Source organism: Drosophila subpulchrella, unplaced genomic scaffold, assembly GCF_014743375.2.
Source record: "Drosophila subpulchrella strain 33 F10 #4 breed RU33 unplaced genomic scaffold, RU_Dsub_v1.1 Primary Assembly Seq477, whole genome shotgun sequence".
Lineage (NCBI taxonomy): Eukaryota > Metazoa > Arthropoda > Insecta > Diptera > Drosophilidae > Drosophila > Drosophila subpulchrella.
The window spans coordinates 423,690-446,599 of NW_023665684.1; the positions used below are offsets into that span (position 1 = coordinate 423,690).

The following is a 22,910-nucleotide window of genomic DNA, read 5'->3' on the forward strand; positions in this document are numbered from 1 at the left end:
GCTGCTGGAGCTCCTTTCCGAGAAGGGCATCATGTTCGAGGCTGATGCAACAATTTACCAACTCCGTGCTGCGTTAAACCGTGCAAGGAATCTGGAGGCTAACATCGAGGACGCCGAGGACACAGAGATCCAGGGTCAAGATGAGGAGCAGGATTCCCCGAGCACACCGAAGCTTGCAAACCGCATGCTAACGCTGATCGAAGACCGTGAGAAATTGCAAATGGCCGACGCTGTGGCGCCGTTATTGGAACCTTCTGGAAGTTCGCAGCAAACCGTTATGAACATGTCGAGGCAAGAACCGATTGAGCAGAACATTCGCTCAATGGCTCGCGAAACGTCGGAAATAAATCAGATGATGGAACTGTACACCGCTAGAAAGAAGCTAGCCGAACTCAAATTGATAGTCGCCGAATTGGAAGGCATGACTACACCGAATGCTTCCATACATCAAGTCGATCTGAAGGATGTGGAGGCCATGATCCCGGAGTTTTCAGGAGACGACAACCTGTCGGTCCAGGTTTGGATCCGTGAATTGGAAAAAGCTGCCGAGGTTCATAAACTAAGCGTTACACAATGCCTATCTATTGGCACCCGTCTTCTCCGAGGATCAGCTAGGCAATACATTCTGTACGAAAAGGTGTCTTCCTGGTCAGAAATGAGCGCCACGCTCACCCAAGTTTTTGGAAACGGAATGTCAAACCAGGAAATTGCGAAACAACTGCAAGAACGCACAATTGGGAAGTCCGAGACCTTGATGCAGTATCTCGTCACAATGCGCAATATCGCCCAGCAAGGCAACTTTGATGAAGTAGACGTCGTGAAGTACATCGTCGATGGACTAGAGGACCACAGTGGACGCGCTGCTCCACTCTACTATTGTATCACGTTGGATGAGCTACGTCAAAAGTTAATGCGATTCCAGTCTGTACGTCTGGTGTCCAATCGTAAAGCCGTCACCATGATCCCTCGCCCAGTAGCCGTAATTCCGAAAGACACTAGATGCTGCAACTGCCGACAAATGGGGCACACCACCAAAGATTGCAAGAAGCCGAAAAGACCGGACAACGGATGCTTCATCTGTTTCGAAGTGGGCCATATGCACCGTCAGTGTCCCAAGCGCACCGTGGGCTTTACCTTGCCAGAAGCTGAAGAAACCATGGATGAAAAGCCGTTTATTCAGTTAGTAAGTTTAAGATGAAGTAGTTTAGCAGGATGCACCGATATTAAAGATGTTTTCGCTTTATTAGATACCGGAAGCCCAATAAGCTTTTTGGGAAAGTCATACTATCCATATTTAAATGAAGATCATCAGCTAAAGAAAAGTCCCTTTCGCGGAATTGGCGGCACATCAATACCCACGTACGGAAAAGTACCCTGTTCAATTTTGTTCGAGAAAAAGTATCACGACTTAGAAGTATACGTTATTCCCGATCTCATCTTACCTACAGCGCTTCTCCTTGGCAGAGACGCCCTTAAATTACTCAATATTAAACTTTTTGTGAAAAGAAATCATGAAAGAAATGAATCAAATTTAATTTCAATAAATAATCGTATTGCTTTCGTTAATGAATCATTCTGTGCATCCTTGCTAAGCGATATAAATAATAAATTAATTTTAGATAAAACGCAACCCTTTAAACTAAGTATTGATTCTGTAAACCCGAGTGCACCCTTGGTTCCTGATGATTCTCTCGCGGATTGGCTTTCTGATATGAAAAGCATTTGTGGAGCTATGTCTATTGACCTTGATAACGTAGATATAGGCCGCGATTTTGGTGTTTCTTCAGCTGAGAAATGTAGTAGTATCATAAAGCATTACTCGGATAATATAACTAACGCGTACGGGTCGCCTAAATGTTTAATGAGCATTCGATTAACTGATTCTACACCGTTTCATAGTGCACCGAGAAGATTATCATACTTAGAGAGAGACGTTGTTAATAAAACAGTTGCCGAGTTGTTAGCCAGTAATATTATTAGACGTAGTCAGTCCCCTTATGCATCTCCCATAGTCCTTGTCAAGAAAAAGAATGGAGAAATCCGCATGTGCATCGATTACCGAGCGTTAGAGATAACTTTCCGTCCCCATTGATCGAAGATTGCTTAGAATATCTCGAAAGTAAAAAAGTTTTTTCAGTTGTAGATTTAAAGAGTGGATTCCACCAAATCGGTATGGACCCCGAGTCCGTGAAATACACCGCATTTATAACACCTGACGGATACTATGAATACTTGCGTATGCCTTTCGGCCTAAAAAATGGCCCTGCCGTTTTTCAACGATTTATTTCCAACGTACTCCATGAAATGATACGTAATCGTCAGGTTTATGTTTATATGGATGACATCATCCTGGCGACTTGTACGGTAGAAGAACATCTTGTTTTACTTTCCAAATTACTAGACCGTCTTAATGAAAACCGTCTTGAAATTAATTACAAGAAAAGTGTATTCCTAAAGAACCGCATTAATTATTTAGGATACAATGTCTGTACGAATGGTATTCTTCCAAACGAGACACACCTAAAGGCCATTCGTGAATACCCTGAACCTCTGAATTGTAAGTCCCTTCATTCTTGTTTAGGCTTATTCTCATACTTCCGTAAGTTTGTTCCGTCATTTTCACGTATTGCTAAACCGTTGTCTGACCTGCTTAAAAATGGAGGTCCGTTCCCGATGGGAAAACTGGAAATGGAAGCTTTTACTAGCTTAAAGAAAGCATTGTCAAGTCCGCCCGTTCTTTCCTTATTTAACCCTCATAGCGAAACCGAACTGCATACCGATGCGAGCTCCCACGGGTTTGGAGCTGTGCGGATGCAGCGCCAAGATGATGGCAAGTTACATCCGGTCTTTTTCTATTCCCGTAAAGCGACTGCCGCCGAATCTCGTTATCATAGTTTTGAGCTTGAGACCCTTGCGATAATATATTCTCTCCGTCGTTTCCGTGTGTATTTAGAACACAAGCCGTTCCGTATCGTTACCGATTGTAATTCCCTTGTTCAGACGTTAAGTAAGAAATCCATAAATCCCCGTCCTTAGAATTGGAAAATTATAACTACTCTATTGTACATAGACCCGGTTCTAGTATGACGCACGTTGATGCCTTGAGTCGACAAACCGAATTGTTAGATACCGTGATAGATGAAATTTGCGATCCGTGTGTGCTTCCGACTAAGCCGAAATCCCTTCATGATAGTGTTTTAGAACCGATATACCCGTACGATCCTTTGAGTCCGATAGATCCGTGTGAATCCGTTAGCCGTATGAATCCGATAGATCCGTGTGAATCCGTTAGCCGTATGAATCCGATAGATCCGTGTGAATCCGTTAGCCGTATGAATCCGATAGATCCGTGTGAATCCGTTAGCCGTATGAATCCGATAGATCCGTGTGAATCCGTTAGCCGTATGAATCCGATAGATCCGTGTGAATCCGTTAGCCGTATGAATCCGGTAGATCCGCGTAAGACCGTTAGATCCTTGAGCCCGTACGATAATGAAAAACCGTTAGGTCTGTGTGAGTCCGTAAACCAGTTAGATCTCGTTGGTCGTCTCGCGATAGCTATTCCCGAAAGTTCCGTAAATCTGTGTGAAGCGTATAAACCGTCTCTTCCGTGCGATGTAAATATGGATACCGTAGTAAATGTAGTTGGAGCTACCCCTGGGGATATAGATTTACTCTTACAGACCGAGCAGATTAGGGATCCGGAAATTGTCAAACTCCGTGATAAATTAGAAAGAGAAGCCGTTGGTTGTTTTGAACTTATTGATGGAATAATTTATAGAAAGAATGATGCTGGAAGGTTATGCTTGTATGCTCCAACTCAAATACAAGAACAGTTGATCAGATTATGTCATGAAAAGTTGGGTCATCTTGGTGTTGATAAGTGTGTTGATGACCTGAAAGATAAGTATTGGTTTCCGTTGTTGAGAAGCTAAGTTGAATCCTTTATCCGCAATTGTTTGCCGTGTATCCTGCATTCAGTACCTAAAAGTGTCCATGACCGTACCCTTCAATTCCGTTTGATACCGTTCACATTGACCATTTGGGTCCGTTGCCGTGCATCAATTCGAAAAGAAAACACCTGTTAGTTGCTATCGATGCTTTTACCAAGTTCGTGAAATTGTACCCGGTTAATTCTACCAGTACCAAAGAAGTTAATTCCAGTCTTTTGAAATATTTTGAGTATTATAGCCGACCACGACGAATTATTTCGGATCGTGGTACTTGTTTTACATCATTTGAGTTTTCTAGTTTCCTAAGTGAGCGAAATATAGAGCACATTAAAGTTGCTACCGCTGCCCCCCAGGCGAATGGTCAGGTGGAACGCATAAACCGAGTGTTAACCCCGATGTTAGGTAAATTATCCGAACCGTTGAATCAATCCGATTGGTACAAGTTGGTCAACCGAGTTGAATTTGCAATCAATAATTCCGTTCAGAAGAGTACCGGAAAGACTCCTAGTATTTTGCTTTTTGGTAGCAACCAACGGGGACCTATTGTAGACGAATTATCCGAGTATCTTGAGGAGAAGTTTAGCCTTTCTAACCCGCGTGATGTTACCTCCGAAAGGATAAAAGCTAGTGAAAATATTAAACGGTCACAAGAGCAAAATGAGTTTCGATATGCTTTGAAACATAAGGCACCCCCCCGTTATAAGGTTAACGATTTTGTAGCTATCCGAAATATTGATGTTACTCCAGGATCTTGTAAGAAATTGTCGCCGAAATATCGTGGTCCTTATAAAATCAACCGTGTATTCCCGAATGATAGATATGAAGTCACCGACATAGAAGAGTGCCAGCTCACCCAACTTCCTTACAAGGGCATTCTTGAAGCCGCCAGACTTAAACCTTGGGTGCAAACGTGTACGAAAACCGTTAATTCTTATAGTTGACTATGTAGTTAGTAAATATGTAAAGATCGAGGTCGATCTAGAGTCAGGATTGGCCGAATGTAAGCTGTGTAATTCCAGTGCATAATGTTATTTAGTATATTAAGTGCAATCTAGTATTAAGAGATATTGTAAATAATAATGAACGGGCACACTACTATAAGCGACGCCGATCAAGAAGAGTAAAAAGCGCAACCAAATTTAAAATTTTTAAATAAAAACCGATAAGTTTACAGACCAAAAAAAATTTTCACGTCGGTTGGTGTAATTTTATTATTTTTGACCGGATGGCCGACGGAAAACTTTAATTAGTCGGAACGGGATGGTGGAGTTAAAAATTATATGTGAGTGTATGTAGATATTTGTATATACCCTGCAGTTCCACAATTGAGTTAGGCGCCTAATCGGCACGAAGCCGACTGCGACGTCGGCAGAGCTGAGCGCAACGGCGGCAAAGAGACGCGCTCTCAGTCGGCGTCCGCAAAGAGAACGCACAAAAAGTACTTTTGGGCTCTCCCTCTCTCGCAATGTCTCAGCTGAAGAAATGCGTGTGAGGGCAAGGAGGCCCAGCAATTAAAATAGCTAGACTTTTGTGCACCCTTTCCTTTTGAATAACGCGACATTTTTTCGTAAATGTTAAAACAACCAATTAAAATAATATGTTTGGGTTTTAAACTATTTGTATTTCTTAAAAAAATTTATATGTTTATTAATATTATTTATTAATATGTGAAGTTTTAAAAATATATTTTTTTACAACGATTTGCATAGTCGGATATGTCTATAAATACCCTGCTTTTAAGTGCAAGATGCATAGACCAAACGGGACATGCCAAAAAAACAGAACAACAACGGATTAGTGGAACCGTTGTTGTTGTTGCTTGTTGTTTTTCTGGAAGGCACGCGCCTTTTTTCGTCTTTTTCACTTGCGTTTACTTAAGTGAAGGAGTTAGAAGTGACAGAAATCTACGAGCAATTAACTTTGTCAAATTCAATAGTGTCTTAAAATTGAAATAGAAACAATTCCCAGGTAAGTCGTTCGCAGACCAACAGTCTGAAAACAGTGAGACTAAAAAACAAGATAATCTATACTTAAAATAAGGGAAATACAAGATTCCCAAAAAAACACGTGGCGGAAAAAAAATAGCTGTGAAAAATATTAATTTTTGATGTGAAAAGCAACAAATGGTGCATATAATAAACAAATAAACAAATCTGTGAAAGCATTTAAAAATCTTATTGAGTGCAAAGTTTCTAGGGACAAAAAATAAGAGATGTTTGTTTTTGAAACTTATGTTTGTGGTTAAAATTCGTTAAAAATTAATATTAATAACATTAAACCACAATTCTTACTTTTGTGTACGTAAACAAACGTGGCTATTTAAATAAAAATCTCAAACATCTCTTATTTTCAGTCCCTGGAAAAGTGTTATTTTTTTCCGCATCTGCAAAACCAATGAATGTTTTAATAAATAATAAAAAATACATAAATAGTGTGTGCTATATTTTTCTTAATAATTTTTTACAACAAAATAAAATAAATCAAGTGACCGAAAACAAAAGTTTGCAAATTTCTTCTCGATATTTTTTTAATTTTCTTATATTTCGAGACAAGGCTGATGGTAAAAATGGATGGCTAAGTCGATCCATTTTAAGCATATTATCCGAGGAACTTGTTCTGTCCCACAACTTGGAGGGGGCCAAAACAAGAAGAAGCTCAAAGTCTACCCAAATTTCGTCCGCGCCTTGTTAAGTAAGTTTTTATTGGGGCCGAAAGTAACTATTGTTTGTAAGTTTAATTTTTAAATGACTTCTGGGATTTTTACATTGAATACCAAAGATAACACATCTTTTATTATAAATAAAACTTACAAATAATGATTACTTTCGATCACTCGTTTTTATTTTCGTCTCGTTCTATTTTCAAAACTAATTTTTCTTCTAATACTAGATTCAATCGCTCTGGTGGAGCCCTCGGAGCCTCCCGAAAAGGCACTGCAAAAAGCAATGAGGTGCGTGAAAAACCAGATGCTGAAGAACCGACGACTCCGATAACACCGGGAACCCCCGAACTGAAATTTTAAATAAAAATAAATAAAAATAAAAATTACAATTGAAATTATATTTGCTGCTAAGCGCTCAACGGGTGCCGAATGTGTGCCTTTTCTACTGCCTAATCCAGCGCTCAACGTGTGCCGAATGTGTGCCTTTTCTACTGCATAATCGAGCGCTCAATGTGTGCCGAATGTGTGCCTTTTCTACTGCCTAATCGAGCGCTCAACGGGTGCCGAATGTGTGCTTTTTCTACTGCCTAATCCAGCGCTCAACGTGCGCCGAATGTGTGCCTTTTCGACTGCCTAATCGAGCGCTCAAAGGGGTGCTCAAAAATGCGCCGAATGGGTGCTAGTTTTTATGCACTGATGAACCCTAGGACATGCCCATGTTAATTTGAGCACCTAATCCCATATAAATTAGGCGCCTATTAGGCGCTGAGTGATGAACTTTTTGCAGTGATTGAGTGCCTAATCGGCGCCGAATGGTACTGCAGGGTAGATATTCGTTTGTATGTAGATATTTGTATGTATGTATATATTTGTATGTATGTAATTTTCGCCGGTTTTAAATTTATTAAATAATTATTGCCGGCGGGGTATGTGTTGTTGTGGACGTTTTCGATTTATTTGTATTTGGACTGTATTTGGAAAAAAAAAAATATGTGCAAGTACTTTAGCGGCTGCGGATATACAGTAAGAAAATCCTGGAAGGTTTTGGGGGCCTGAATTGGCAGAACACTGGAAATTAAATAATTCTCACTGTATGCTTGGCTTGTATTTGCACAATATTTTCTCTAAGCTTGGAATATTTTTTCTCGATTTTATACAAGTGTATGTATGTATGGATGAGCGGCCAAATGCAATTAAAAAAGGAGTCGGAAAAAATTGGCAATATGGCCGCACGTTGCAAAAGGAAAATCGAAGAAAAAAATGGCGAAGTAATTTATTAATTGCCGTTGTCGGATTTAACCGGACTTGGATTTTGGACAAATCGTACAGAAAGTCAAACGAATTATATTTTCGAGTGGCTGGCTGCAGACCGGCAATTAATGAGACGAAAAAGCTTTACTTATCTTATCCGGCTCGAAGGACCAAAACGTACGCCGGGGGGTAGCGGGGTACGGCGCTGGTGGAATGGCGGGAAACTGGCGGCGTCGGCGGGCTGCTGCGGTGGGGGCATCGGCGTAGGCCTGCTGGTGCGGCTGACGGGCGTTGGATGCGGCGATCTGCTTGTGGTCGCTGTAGGGGAGAAAACACACGCTGCGCGAATTGCCCCTTAACCGAAAAGAAGTTACGCACAAAAGTTAACTGGTAATAGTAGGCGGGGGTGCGACCGCCGTTTATTTCTATTGAACTCCAAAATCGAACTTACTAAGTCTAAGCTCCGCTCTGCGCTCCAAAGCGCAGCGGAGACTTCATGGAGGGAGCTGGGAACAGCGCAGGATTTAATTTAATCATAGTTGGACGGCTATATCATATAGCTGCCATAGGAACGATCGGAAAAATGGTGGGAAAATAATATGAAACAAGTTAAAGCTTCGGTGTTTTTTTGACATAAAACCTCCTACGCTTGGAAATAACATTCTTTTATTAGTTCTGAATTTCGAATTTAATTTTATCAAAATCGGACGACTATATCATATAGCTGCCATAGGTACGATCGAAAAATTGGTGGAAAAATAATATGAAACAAATTATAGCTTCGGTGTTACTTAACATATAACCGCCTACGCTTGGAAATAACTTTTTTTTTATCAGTTCCGAATTTCGAATTTAATTTTATCAAAATCGGACGACTATATCATATAGCTGCCATAGGTACGATCGAAAAATTTGTGGAAAAATAATATGAAACAAATTATAGCTTCGGTTTTTTTTTAACATAAAACCTTCTACGCTTAGAAATAACATTTTTTTTATTAGTTCTGAATTTCAAATTTAATTTTATCAAAATTGGACGACTATACATATAGCTGCCATAGGAACGATCGGAAAATTGGTGGAAAAATAATATGAAACAAATTATAGTTTCGGTGTTTTTTAACATATAACCTCCTATGCTTGGAAAAAACATTTTTTTTATTAGTTCTGAATTTCGAATTTAATTTTATCAGAATCGGACGACTACATCATATAGCTGCCATAGGAACGATCGTAAAATTTGTGGAAAATAAAATGAAACAAATTGTAGCTTCGGTGTTACCTAACATATAACCGCCTACGCTTGAAAATAACATTTTTTTTATTAGTTCTGAATTTCAAAATTAATTTTATCAAAATGGGACGACTATATCATATAGCTGCCATAGGAACGATCGGAACATTGGTGGAAAAATAATATGAAACAAATTATAGTTTCGGTGGTTTTTAACATATAACCTCCTATGTTTGGAAATAACATTTTTTTTATTAGTTCTGAATTTCAAATTTAATTTTATCATAATCGGCCGACTATATCATATAGCTGCCATTGGATCGATCGGAAAATTGGTGAGAAAATAATATGAAACATATTATAGCATCGGTGTTTTTTCTTAACATAAAACCTCCTACGCTTGGAAATAACATTTTTTAATTAGTTCTGAATTTCAAATTTAACTTTATCAAAATCGGACGTCTATATCATAAAGCTGAACGATCGGAAAAATGGTGGGTAAATGATATGAAACAAGTTATAGCTTCGGTGTTTTTTAACATAAAACCTCCAACGCTTGGAAATAACTTTTTTTTATAAGTTCTGAATTTCAAATTTAATTTTATCATAACCGGACGACTATATCATAAAGCTGCCATAGGAACGATCGTCAAATTTGTGGAAAATAATATGAAACAAATTGTAGCTTCGGTGTTACTTAACACATAAACTCCTACGCTTGGAAATAACATTTTTTTATTAGTTCTGAATTTCTAATTTAATTTGATCAAAATCGGACGACTATATCATAAAACAACCATAGGAACTATCGGAAAATTGGTGAAAAAATAATATGAAACAAATTATAGCTTCGGTGTTTTCTTTAACATAAAACCTCGTACGCTTGGAAATAACATTTTTTAATTAGTTCTGAAATTCGAATTTAATTTTATCAAAATCGGACGTCTATATCATATAGCTGCCATAGGAACGATCGGAAAAATTATGGGAAAATTATATGAAACAAGTTATAGCTTCGGTGTTTTTTTGACATAAAACCTCCTACGCTTGGAAATAACATATTTTTTATTGGTTCAGAATTTCAAATTTAATTTTATCATAATCGGACGACTATATCATATAGCTGCCATAGGAACGATCGTAAAAATTGTGGAAAATAATATGAAACAAATTGTAGCTTCGGTGTTTTTTAACATATAACTCCTACGCTTGGAAATAACATTTTTTTATTAGCTCTGAATTTCAAATTTAATTTTATCATAGTTGGACGACTATATCATATAGCTGCCATTGGATCGATCGGAAAATTGGTGGGATAATAATATGAAACATATTATAGCTTCGGTGTTTCTGAACATATAATCTCCTGTGCTTGGAAATAACATTTTTGAATAAGTTCTGAATTTCGAATATAAATATACTAAAATCGGACGACTATATCATATAGCTGCCATTGGATCGATCGGAATAAGTTATGAATTTCGAATATAATTTTACTAAAATCGGACGACTATATCATATAGCTGCCATTGGCTCGATCGGAAAATTGGTGGGGAAATAATATGAAACATATTATAGCCTCGGTGTTTCTTAACATATAAACTCCTACGCTTGGAAATAACATTTTTTAATTAGTTCTGAATTTCAAATTTAATTTTATCATAACCGGACGACTATATCATATAGCTGCCATAGGAACGATCGTAAAATTTGTGGAAAATAATATGAAACAAATTGTAGCTTTGGTGTTACTTAACAGATAACTGCCTGCCGCTTGAAAATAACATTTTTTTTATTAGTTCTGAATTTGAAATTTAATTTTACCAAATCGGACGACTATATCATATAGCTGCCATAGGAACAATCGGAAAATTGGTGGAAAAATAATATGAAGCATATTATAGCTTCGGTGTTTTTTAACATATAACCTCCTATGCTTGGAAATAACATTTTTTTATAAGTTCTGAATTTCAAACTTAATTTTATCAAATTCGATACTATATCATATGGCTGCTATTGGATCGATCGGAAAATTGGTGAGAAAATAATGTGAAACATATTATAGCTTCGGTGTTTCTTAACATATAACCTCCTACGCTTGGAAATTACATTTTTAAATTAGTTCTGAATTTCAAATTTAATTTTATTAAAATTGGACGACTATATCTTATAGCTGCCATAGTAACGATCGGAAAATTGGTGGAAAAATAATATGAAACAAATTGTAGCTTCGGTGTTACTTAACAGATAACTGCCTGCCGCTTGGAAATAACATTTTTTTATTTGTTCTGAATTTCGAATTTATTTTTACCAAATCGGACGACTATATCATATAGCTGCCATAGGAATCATCGGAAAATTGGTGGAAAAATAATATGAAGAATATTATAGCTTCGGTGTTTTTTAACATATAACCTCCTATGCTTGGAAATAACATTTTTTTTATTAGTTCTGAATTTCAAATTTAATTTTATCATAGTTGAACGACTATATCATATAGCTGCCATTGGATCGATCGGAAAATTGGTGGTAAAATAATATGAAACATATTATAGCTTCGGTGTTTCTTAACATATAACCTCCTGTGCTTGGAAATAACATTTTTGAATAAGTTCTGAATTTCGAATATAATTTTACTAAAATCGGACGACTATATCATATAGCTGCCATAGAAACGGTCGGAAAATTGGTGGAAAAATAATATGAAACAAATTATAGCTTCGGAGTTTTCTTTAACATAAAACCTCTTACGCTTGGAAATAACAGTTTTTAATTAGTTCTGAATTTCGAATTTAATTTTATCAAAAATGTACGTCTATATCATAAAGCTGCCACAGAAACGATCGGAAAAATGAAGTAAAAATTATATGAAACAAGTTATAGCTTCGGTGTATTTTAACATAAAACCTCCTACGCCTGGAAATAACATTTTTTTTATTGGTTCTGAATTTCAAATTTAAATTTATCATAATTGGACGACTATATCATATAACTGCCATTGGATCGATCGGCAAATTGGTGGGAAAATAATATAAAACAAATTATAGCTTCGGTGTTTCTTAACAGAAAACAGCCTACGCTTGGAAATAACATTTTTTTTATTAGTTCTGAATTTCGAATTTAATTTTACCTAATCGGACGACTATATCATATAGCTGCCATAGGAACCAACGGAAAATTGGTGGAAAACTTATTTTAAACATATTATAGCTTCGGTGTTTCTTAGCATATAACCGCCTATGCTTGGAAATAACATTTTTTTTAATAGTTCTGAATTTCGAAATTAATTTTATAAAAATCTGACGACTATATCATATTGCTGCCATAGGTACGATCGGAAAATTGGAAGAAAAATAATATGAAAGAAATTATAGCTTCGGTTTTTTTTAACATAAAACCTCCTTCGAATATAATTTTATCAAAATCGGACGACTATATCAAATAACTGCCATAGGAACCATCGGAAAATTAGTGGAAAAATAATATGAAACAAATTATAGCTTCGGTGTTTTTAACATATAACCTCCTATGCTTGGAAATAAAATTTTTTTAATAGCTCTGAATTTCAAATTTTATTTATTTATTTTCGAATTTAATTTTATCAAAATCGGACGACTATATCATATAGCTGCCATAGGTACGATCGAAAAATTTGTGGAAAAATAATATGAAACAAATTATAGCTTCGGTTTTTTTTTTAACATAAAACCTTCTACGCTTAGAAATAACATTTTTTTTATTAGTTCTGAATTTCAAATTTAATTTTATCAAAATTGGACGACTATACATATAGCTGCCATAGGAACGATCGGAAAATTGGTGGAAAAATAATATGAAACAAATTATAGTTTCGGTGTTTTTTAACATATATCTTCCTATGCTTGGAAATAACATTTTTTTTATTAGTTCTGAATTTCGAATTTAATTTTATCAGAATCGGACGACTACATCATATAGCTGCCATAGGAACGATCGTAAAATTTGTGGAAAATAATATGAAACAAATTGTAGCTTCGGTGTTACCTAACATATAACCGCCTACGCTTGAAAATAACATTTTTTTTATTAGTTCTGAATTTCAAATTTAATTTTATCAAAATGGGACGACTATATCATATAGCTGGCATAGGAACGATCGGAACATTGGTGGAAAAATAATATGAAACAAATTATAGTTTCGGTGGTTTTTAACATATAACCTCCTATGTTTGGAAATAACATTTTTTTTATTAGTTCTGAATTTCAAATTTAATTTTATCATAATCGGCCGACTATATCATATAGCTGCCATTGGATCGATCGGAAAATTGGTGAGAAAATAATATGAAACATATTATAGCATCGGTGTTTTTTCTTAACATAAAACCTCCTACGCTTGGAAATAACATTTTTTAATTAGTTCTGAATTTCAAATTTAACTTTATCAAAATCGGACGTCTATATCATAAAGCTGCCATAGGAACGATCGGAAAAATGGTGGGTAAATGATATGAAACAAGTTATAGCTTCGGTGTTTTTTAACATAAAACCTCCAACGCTTGGAAATAACTTTTTTTTATAAGTTCTGAATTTCAAATTTAATTTTATCATAACCGGACGACTATATCATAAAGCTGCCATAGGAACGATCGTCAAATTTGTGGAAAATAATATGAAACAAATTGTAGCTTCGGTGTTACTTAACACATAAACTCCTACGCTTGGAAATAACATTTTTTTATTAGTTCTGAATTTCTAATTTAATTTGATCAAAATCGGACGACTATATCATAAAACAACCATAGGAACTATCGGAAAATTGGTGAAAAAATAATATGAAACAAATTATAGCTTCGGTGTTTTCTTTAACATAAAACCTCGTACGCTTGGAAATAACATTTTTTAATTAGTTCTGAAATTCGAATTTAATTTTATCAAAATCGGACGTCTATATCATATAGCTGCCATAGGAACGATCGGAAAAATTATGGGAAAATGATATGAAACAAGTTATAGCTTCGGTGTTTTTTTGACATAAAACCTCCTACGCTTGGAAATAACATATTTTTTATTGGTTCAGAATTTCAAATTTAATTTTATCATAATCGGACGACTGTATCATATAGCTGCCATAGGAACGATCGTAAAAATTGTGGAAAATAATATGAAACAAATTGTAGCTTCGGTGTTTTTTAACATATAACCCCTACGCTTGGAAATAACATTTTTTTATTAGCTCTGAATTTCAAATTTAATTTTATCATAGTTGGACGACTATATCATATAGCTGCCATTGGATCGATCGGAAAATTGGTGGGATAATAATATGAAACATATTATAGCTTCGGTGTTTCTGAACATATAATCTCCTGTGCTTGGAAATAACATTTTTGAATAAGTTCTGAATTTCGAATATAAATATACTGCCATTGGCTCGATCGGAAAATTGGTGGGGAAATAATATGAAACATATTATAGCCTCGGTGTTTCTTAACATATAAACTCCTACGCTTGGAAATAACATTTTTTAATTAGTTCTGAATTTCAAATTTAATTTTATCATAACCGGACGACTATATCATATAGCTGCCATAGGAACGATCGTAAAATTTGTGGAAAATAATATGAAACAAATTGTAGCTTTGGTGTTACTTAACAGATAACTGCCTGCCGCTTGGAAATAACATTTTTTTTATTAGTTCTGAATTTGAAATTTAATTTTACCAAATCGGACGACTATATCATATAGCTGCCATAGGAACAATCGGAAAATTGGTGGAAAAATAATATGAAGCATATTATAGCTTCGGTGTTTTTTAACATATAACCTCCTATGCTTGGAAATAACATTTTTTTATAAGTTCTGAATTTCAAACTTAATTTTATCTAATTCGATACTATATCATATGGCTGCTATTGGATCGATCGGAAAATTGGTGAGAAAATAATGTGAAACATATTATAGCTTCGGTGTTTCTTAACATATAACCTCCTACGCTTGGAAATGACATTTTTAAATTAGTTCTGAATTTCAAATTTAATTTTATTAAAATCGGACGACTATATCTTATAGCTGCCATAGTAACGATCGGAAAATTGGTGGAAAAATAATATGAAACAAATTGTAGCTTCGGTGTTACTTAACAGATAACTGCCTGCCGCTTGGAAATAACATTTTTTTTATTTGTTCTGAATTTCGAATTTATTTTTACCAAATCGGACGACTATATCATATAGCTGCCATAGGAATCATCGGAAAATTGGTGGAAAAATAATATGAAGCATATTATAGCTTCGGTGTTTTTTAACATATAACCTCCTATGCTTGGAAATAACATTTTTTTTATTAGTTCTGAATTTCAAATTTAATTTTATCATAGTTGAACGACTATATCATATAGCTGCCATTGGATCGATCGGAAAATTGGTGGTAAAATAATATGAAACATATTATAGCTTCGGTGTTTCTTAACATATAACCTCCTGTGCTTGGAAATAACATTTTTGAATAAGTTCTGAATTTCGAATATAATTTTACTAAAATCGGACGACTATATCATATAGCTGCCATAGAAACGGTCGGAAAATTGGTGGAAAAATAATATGAAACAAATTATAGCTTCGGAGTTTTCTTTAACATAAAACCTCTTACGCTTGGAAGTAACAGTTTTTAATTAGTTCTGAATTTCGAATTTAATTTTATCAAAAATGTACGTCTATATCATAAAGCTGCCACAGAAACGATCGGAAAAATGGTGTAAAAATTATATGAAACAAGTTATAGCTTCGGTGTATTTTAACATAAAACCTCCTACGCCTGGAAATAACATTTTTTTTATTGGTTCTGAATTTCAAATTTAAATTTATCATAATTGGACGACTATATCATATAACTGCCATTGGATCGATCGGCAAATTGGTGGGAAAATAATATAAAACAAATTATAGCTTCGGTGTTTCTTAACAGAAAACAGCCTACGCTTGGAAATAACATTTTTTTTATTAGTTCTGAATTTCGAATTTAATTTTACCTAATCGGACGACTATATCATATAGCTGCCATAGGAACCAACGGAAAATTGGTTGAAAACTTATTTTAAACATATTATAGCTTCGGTGTTTCTTAGCGTATAACCGCCTATGCTTGGAAATAACATTTTTTTTAATAGTTCTGAATTTGGAAATTAATTTTATAAAAATCTGACGACTATATCATATTGCTGCCATAGGTACGATCGGAAAATTGGAAGAAAAATAATATGAAAGAAATTATAGCTTCGGTTTTTTTTAACATAAAACCTCCTTCGAATATAATTTTATCAAAATCGGACGACTATATCAAATAACTGCCATATGAACCATCGGAAAATTAGTGGAAAAATAATATGAAACAAATTATAGCTTCGGTGTTTTTAACATATAACCTCCTATGCTTGGAAATAAAATTTTTTTAATAGCTCTGAATTTCAAATTTTATTTTATCATAGTTGGACGACTATATCATATAGCTGCCATTGGATCGATCGGAAAATTGGTGGGAAAATAATATGAAACATATTATAGCTTCGGTGTTTCCGAACATATAACCTCCTGTGCTTCGAAATAATATTTTAGAATAAGTTCTGAATTTCGAATATAATTTTACTAAAATCGGACGACTATATAATATAGCTGCCATTGGATCGATCGGAAAATTTGTGGGAAAATAATATGAAACATATTATAGCCTCGGTGTTTCTTAACACATAAACTCCTACGCTTGAAAATAACATTTTTTTTATTAGTTCTGAATTTAAAATTTAATTTGATCAAAATCTGACGACTATATCATACAGCTGCCATAGGAACCATCGGAAAATTGGTGGAAAACTAATATGAAACATATTATAGCTTCGGTGTTTCTTAGCATATAACTTCCAACGCTTGGAAATAACATTTTTGAATTAGTTCTGTATTTCGAATTTAATTTTATCAAAAATGGACGTCTATATCATATAGCTGCTGTAGAAACGATCGGAAAAATGGTGGGAAAATGAAATGAAACAAGTTATAGCTTCGGTGTTTTTTATCATAAAACCTCCAACTCTTGGAAATAACATTTTTTTTATTAGTTCTGAATTTCAAATTTAAATTTATCATAATTGGACGACTATATCATATAGCTGCCATTGGATCGATCGGCAAATTGGTGGGAAAATAATATAAAACAAATTATAGCTTCGGTGTTACTGAACAGAAAACAGCCTACGCTTGGAAATAACATTTTTTTTATTAGTTTTGAATTTCGAATTTAATTTTACCTAATCGGACGACTATATCATATAGCTGCCATAGGAACCATCGGAAAATTGGTGGAAAACTAATATGAAACATATTATAGCTTCGGTGTTCCTTAGCATATAACTTCCTACGCTTGGAAATAACATTTTTAAATTAGTTCTGAATTTCGAATTTAATTTTATAAAAATCGGACGACAATATCATATAGCTGCCATAGGAACCATCGGAAAATTTGTGGAAAATAATATGAAACAAATTATAGCTTCGGTGTTACTTAACATATAACCGCTTACGCTTGGAAATAACATTTTTTTTATTAGTTCTGAATTTCGAATTTGATTTTACCAAAATCTGACGACTATATCATATTGCTGCCATAGGTACGATCGGAAAATTGGTGGAAAAATAATATGAAACAAATTATAGCTTCGGTTTTTTTTTAACATAAAACCTTCTTCGAATATAATTTTATCAAAATCGGACGACTATATCAAATAGCTGCCATAGGAACCATCGGAAAATTGGTGGCAAAATAATATGAAAAAAATTATGGCTTCGGTGTTTTTTAACATATTACCTCCTATGCTTGGAAATAAAATTTTTTTTATTAGCTCTGAATTTCAAAGTTAATTTTATCATAGTTGGACGACTATATCATATAGCTGCCATTGGATCGAAACATATTATAGCTTCAGTGTTTCTGAACATATAACCTCCTGTGCTTGGAAATAACATTTTTGAATAAGTTCTGAATTTCGAATATAATTTTACTAAAATCGGACGACTTTATCATATAGCTGCCATTGGATCGATCGGAAAATTGGTGGGAAAATAATATGAAACATATTATAGCCTCGGTGTTTCTTAACACATAAACTCCTACGCTTGAAAATAACATTTTTTTTTTAGTTCTGAATTTAAAATTTAATTTTATCAAAATCGGACGAGTATATCATATTGCTGCCATAGGAACGAACGGAAAAATGGTGGAAAAATAATATGAAACAAATTATAGCTTCGGTGTTTTTTAACATACAACCTCCTATGCTTGGAAATAACATATATTTTATTAGTTCTGAATTTCAAATATAATTTGATCATAATCGTACGACTATATCATATAGCTGCCATTGGATCGATCGGAAAATTGGTGGGTAAATAATATGAAACATATTATAGCCTCGGTGTTTCTTAACATATAAACTGCTACGACTGGAAATAACACTTTTTAATTAGTTCTGAATTTTGAATTTAATTTGATCAAAATCTGACGACTATATCATAAAGCAACCATAGGAACTATCGGAAAGTTGGTGGAAAAATAATATGAAACAAATTATAGCTTCGGTGTTTTCTTTAACATAAAATCTCTTACGCTTGCAAATAACATTTTTTATTAGTTCTGAATTTCGAATTTAATATTATCAAAAATGGACGTCTATATCATATAGCTGCCATAGAAACGATCGGGAAAATGGTGGGAAAATTATATGAAACAAGTTTTAGCTTCGGCGTTTTTTAACATAAGACCTCCTACGCTTGGAAATAACATTTTTTTTATTAGTTCTGAATTTCGAATTTAATATCACCAAATCGGACGACTACATCATATAGCTGCCATAGGTACCATCGAAAAATTGGTGGAAAAATAATATGAAACATATTATAACTTCGGTGTTTATTAACATATAACCTCCTATGCTTGGAAATAACATTTTTTTTAAATAGTTCTGAATTTCAAATTTAATTTTATCATAATTGGACGACTATATCATATAGCTGCCATTGGATCGATCGGAAAATTGGTGGGTAAATAATATAAAACATATTATAGCTTCGGTGTTTCCTAACATATAATCTCCTATGCTTGGAAATAACATTTTTGAATTAGTTCTGAATTTCGAATTTAATTTTATTAAAATCGGACGACTATGTCATATAGCTGCCATAGGAACAATCGGAAAATTGGTGGAAGAATAATAAAAAACAAATTATAGTTTTCGTGTTTATCGGTGTTTTTTAACATATAACCTTCAATGCATGGATATAACATTTTTTTAATTAGTTCTGAATTTCGAATATAATTTGATCAAAATCGGACGACTATATCATATAGCTGCCATAGGAACGATCGGAAAATTGGTGGAAAAATAATATGAAACAAATTATAGCTTTGGTGTTTTTTAGCATATAACCTCCTATGCTTGGAAATAACATTTTTTTTATTAGCTCTGAATTTCAAATTTAATTTTATCATAATTGCACGACCATATCATATAGCTGCCATTGGATCGATCGGAAAATTGGTGGGAAAATAATATGAAACATATTATATCTTCGGTGTTTCTGAACTTATAACCTCCTCTGCTTGGAAATAACATTTTTGAATTAGTTTTGAGTTTCATTATTATTATTATTTATTATTATTTATTGTTTTAGGCTTCCTTACGCTACAAGTTCTTAAACTTATAAATTACAGCGCTAGTCACAACTGGTAAACATATTTAAATTTGGACAAAATTGGTTCTTAAATCTAATGACATACATTGTTACATATATTGTTGAACATTTAGATAAATAGAAATGAAGTTAAATCGAAATTAAAAAACTAAGGAAATGGTTTTGGGGATAAGTCGAAATGTTAAAATAGGATAATATACCTTATAGTAGACTAGAACTGCTATTTTTTTGGTGTGAGAGAAGTTTTGTCTTAAATAGCGTTGCGCTCCTAGTTTCTTTTATGTAGTTGGGAAGCTCGTTCCACGTTCTAGTCGCATTTATATAAAATTGTCTATTTGAAAGCAGAAACCTGTGTCGGATGCAGATTATATTCTTTGTTCTTGTAGATCTGGAGAATTGTAATTTTTCAAATAAGTACGATGGCTCCCTGGTGTATATAACTTTGTGTAAAAAGATTGTTGTTCTACTTTTCATATAATCTGCCAGGCTTATATCAAATATCTTGTATATATATATTTATATATATATATATCTTCTTGACTTACATGGTCAGATCTATGCAAATTAAATATAAAACGCGCAATACTATTGTATGCTTTTTTCAGCTTATGTTGACTTGCTATATCACAATTTGCATAGATCTCTAAACCATAAAAGAGTGTGGGTATTATATAAGACTTGGCAATTAGAAGACGCACACTAACAGGTAAGGAACATTTAACTAGTGGCAAGGATCTTATTAGTCCGTATGTTTTGCCTACAGCTTTGTTTACGTGGTCATTCCAGTTCAAGGTTCTATTAAATGTGATACCCAAGTTATTGGCGGTTTCCACGTACTCAATTGGTGTTTTGTTAATCATCAAGGGGAACAGTTCAATATTGCATAATTTCTTCTTAAAAATGATTAAGCACTTTGATTTCAATGGATTGATGGCTAGACCGTTGTTTCTTGCCCATTCATTTACTTTTCAAAACTCCATTCTACAAATATCGAAACACTCACTAATTCTGTTTAAGGGACGACTAACATACATCTGAACATCATCAGCATATAAATGGACATTACATTTCGACAGCACAGAAGGAAGATCATTTATATAAAGTGTGAATAATAATGGTCCAAGAACCGAACCCTGGGGTACACCACGCTTCAGATAGGCAAACGAAGAACAAATATTTGACTATGCAACATATTGACGACGATTTTTAAGATACGAACACAAAAGTTTGACGGCACTATTCGAGAAGAAATACAAATTTTTGAGTTTTGAGCACAGGATATCATGATTTACTGTATCGAACGCTTTGCTGTAGTCCAGCAATAGTAAGAAGGTGACATACGAGTTGTCCGTCTGTTGACGTATATCTTCGGTTATTTTTAAGATGGCTGAAGTGCAGCTACGATTTTTTCTACATCCAGATTGATGGTCATTTAAGAGGCTATTGACAGATATAAAATTATTTATTTGTGATGTGACAATATTTTCAAACACCTTCGAGAGGTACGGAAGAATAGATATCGGCCGGTATTCTTTGTTTGATTTTGGTATTGGGATAATTTTTGCGGTTTTCCGCAAAGGCATTCTGCCTATTTTTAGGTTGAGTTCACCTATGTCAACATCTAGTTCCTGTGATGTCTTTTGTTTACCTATCCCTAGAGCTTTAACCTGTTTCCATGTTTGACTCGAAGAGGTTGAGTTTTTAAATTTTTGACTAAAAAAGTTTGATTTTGCAGAGTCGATTAGTTTGTTGTTTAGATTTTTTCTTAGAGATACAAACATGCTGTGGTGTTGCGGTGTTTTGTATCTTTTCCACTTCTGGTATGCTTCATTTCGTTTTATAATTGCCAATTTTATATTATTGGTAAACCATGGTTTTTCGGACGGTCGAATTGCTTTACTTTTAACTGGAACAAAACTATCGTATAAGTGGCTAATATTATGTTGTAGAAGTTTAAGTTGACGATCGACTGTCGGAAGACTGTAAATATTGTTCCATACACACAGGTCAAATGCTTCGTTCAACAGTATGTAATTAATATTAAAATCACGATAAAATATTGTATGGTCCGTGTAGTTTAGGTCAAAGTTATAGGTCAGGTATATAAGGTCATGTTTGGAAAAGGACGGAACGATTAGCTGATCATACAAATATATTTTATTAACATCACTCACAAAAAACAAATTTAATAATGTGTTACGTGTTCTGCTGAAGTGGGTTGGAAATGAAAGATTCACTGGTCTCAGACCTAGCGATTCCATGTTGCTGGTAAAGTGAGATTCCCTCAGAATATCACTATTAAGATCGCCTGCAAGGATTACATCAGTGAAGTTTAATGTAATGTCTGTCAGAATATTGATTAAATCATCATAATTTGTGTTGCAATGCGGACGATAAATGCAGCCAATTAAAAGATTTTTCTCAATAATCGGGTTTTGTATTTCAAGGAAAATATATTCTATTGCACTGTTTATTGTGTGTTGGCAAATAATTTTGGCTTTTAATTTTTTGTTTACATATGTATATAGCAACTCCTCCCCCAAGACTATGACGATCAGAACGGTACACATTATATTCATCACACGATATTAGCACATCACATAGACTCTGTACAAACCATCCCTTCAGTTCCAAAAAAAAAGTTTCACTTGTGAATCTCCTTGGGAATCACGTGGCACATGTCCTCTTGCACAAGTGAAGAACAAGTGACGCTCCATATAGAAAATTGTATGGGCTGTCCGCATTTTCACAAGTGAAAATTCAAATGAAAATTTTTCAAAGTCCTACGGGATTTCACTTGTTCCTTATACTCATTTTTCGTTTGTTAGTTTGTTTTTCACGTTCGTCATCGCCTTTCTCAAACATTTGTCCGGGTCTTTGGAGTCCTTGGCCAACGCTCCTGAAAAAATGTATGGGCATATGATTAAAAAATGCGTTTTACTTTTTTAATTGTATATTTACCTTATATAGCTGTGTATAAACCCTTTGCGGGATTTTTTTTGGCACAAAACATTTTGTCATCCGCTTTCGGCTAACGGAACCCATTGAATACCTTCAACATTTACGTACTTTAAACAAAGATCAATGCACA

At 34.3% G+C, this 22,910-nt stretch overlaps 1 protein-coding gene and 1 long non-coding RNA gene across 2 annotated transcripts in view; one reads left to right on the top strand and one right to left on the bottom strand.

Moving 5' to 3' along the window:
* Positions 1 to 22,910, bottom strand: part of LOC119562449 — an 84,289-nt gene that overhangs the window by 13,245 nt on the left and 48,134 nt on the right. The gene's annotated exons all lie outside the window — the stretch shown is intronic.
* LOC119562451 lies at positions 5,777 to 7,083 on the top strand. Its single transcript, XR_005221846.1, has 3 exons — positions 5,777 to 5,921; positions 6,502 to 6,644; positions 6,843 to 7,083. It is a non-coding gene; the product is annotated as an uncharacterized LOC119562451 (long non-coding RNA).